The sequence below is a fragment of the Salvelinus sp. IW2-2015 genome, linkage group LG12 (assembly GCF_002910315.2).
Source record: "Salvelinus sp. IW2-2015 linkage group LG12, ASM291031v2, whole genome shotgun sequence".
Lineage (NCBI taxonomy): Eukaryota > Metazoa > Chordata > Actinopteri > Salmoniformes > Salmonidae > Salvelinus > Salvelinus sp. IW2-2015.
In genome coordinates this window covers 4,240,182-4,241,939 of record NC_036852.1, presented here as the reverse complement: position 1 = coordinate 4,241,939, position 1,758 = coordinate 4,240,182, and the positions used below count along the sequence as shown (strand labels likewise).

The 1,758-nt window shown below is 45.2% G+C and overlaps 1 long non-coding RNA gene across 7 annotated transcripts in view; it reads left to right on the top strand.

Annotated features, from left to right (window-relative positions):
* Window positions 1-1,758, top strand: part of LOC139028446 (uncharacterized) — a 12,637-nt gene extending 10,879 nt beyond the window's left edge. For 4 of the 7 annotated variants that reach the window (XR_011480652.1, XR_011480651.1, XR_011480649.1 and 1 more), the window contains one exon: window positions 1,671-1,752. This is a non-coding gene — a long non-coding RNA (uncharacterized lncRNA). Of the gene's footprint in view, window positions 1-1,670 lie in introns of all 7 variants that reach the window. The other 3 variants (XR_011480654.1, XR_011480653.1, XR_011480655.1) reach the window with 2 other exon arrangements.

Sequence of the window (1,758 nt, the reverse complement as noted above, 5' to 3'; positions counted from 1 at the left end):
CAAAAGTAAGTTGAATATTTAATCACTATTGTGAACTTTAGACACTGTGACCACTTTGTGAAATAAAAGACACTTTGTAGTACCTAATTATAAATCCATTATTTTTAGTTAATTTAAATTTGCCGCCCTTCCATTTATCCCGGAAGTTGTCCTGTAGAGGGATGCCTGCTATTAACATTAAAGCGTCCCTTTACAGGAATGTCGGTTTCTGATATGACCGCAACAACCACCTCCGTTGCATTCGTCTTTTCGGAGTGTTATAACCATGTATTGCTACACTGTATCATCAAGGGTATTATCTAAAGTGATTTTCAGAGATTGTTCAAGAATATGAATGTCTCTGTTACAAAGCAAGTTTTTGACTTCATGGACCTTGTTTCTTAGGCTACATATGTTAATATTGGTATTTTAGCAATTTTCTGGGTTGCTTGGTTGTTTTTAATGATTTAATGGGAAGCGTATCAGAGGAAGACTTACTCACGTTATTTACAGTCGTTGCCAAAAGTTTTGAGAATGAGACAAATATAAATTTTCACAACGTCTGCTGCCTCAGTTTGTATGATGGCAATTTGCATATACTCCAGAATGTTATGAAGAGTGATCAGATGAATTGCAATTAATTGCAAAGTCCCTCTTTGCCATGAAAATGAACTGAATCCCTCAAAAACATTTCCACTGCATTTAAGCCCTGCCACAAAAGGACCAACTGACATCATGTCAGTGATTAGAGCTGCCTATGATGACAGCTGGTGATGTTGAATGGACCGGTCTCTCAGGCAGCCTCATGGTCTGGTGAGCTTTGAAGATCTGAACCCGAGGTAGAAGCCACCGGAGAGGGAGACAGTGCCGAGGACAAAGACGCAGGTACCTCCGGATCTAATCTTGATTGGGAAGCCACCAAGGATGAAGGCGCCTGAACCTCTGGTTCCAGGGCGGCAGGGTTGTTTCTGGTCTGTGTCAGTTCCGTGCTCAACATCTCCATGGAGACCCTCGTTGCCAGAGGACGCCGTCTTCGACCTCCACGGCGAGTGACGTACCTCCATGGCTGGTTGGTTGGGTGGTGATCAGCTCCGTTCTCCAGGGAAGGGGGAGACCCCTTCGAGGATGAAACCCTGCCTAGCACCGGCCAGTCAGCTGTGGAGAGCCGACACGGTGGCGAAACTTCCACCAGACCAGAGCGGCTACTGGGGTGGAAGAAAAAGAAACAGTAGGTGGGCGTGGGTTCCCCACTAGCTTATGTAGGTTTGCTACTTGCTTGCTAAGAGTAGCTACTTCACTGCTGTTGTCCTCCTCAAGCAAGTATTTGCTACATTGAAAGTCAGCGTGGTCCACATGGTCCTGGAACAAAGTAAAGTAAACACAGCTCCTGCAACGCTGGAAACATTTAATAGCTGCCTCCATTTGAGTCCGCCGAGCCAGCAAGGCTTGCTGGGCTTTCACGTCTCTCCCCTTAAACAAAATCTGGCAGGATCCCGGGACAGATTGCAGCTCTCAGAGCAATTAAGCCCAACAGAGCCCGCAGGATTCAAAATAAAATAAAAGTGTATAAAACACGTCAGCTTTTAAACCGAGGTCTTTAGTTCAGGATCCAGCGTTCGACAGGTTTCAGTTTCGGCATTCGACAGCATTAAACAACAAACATACGTCGCGCTCTGATGACGTGCAGATAGTGATAGACAACGTACTCAGTGTATGGTGTAGTGAAGGTACTGTAACAGGAGTAATGTAGGGTGTAGTGAAGGTACTGTAACAGGAGTA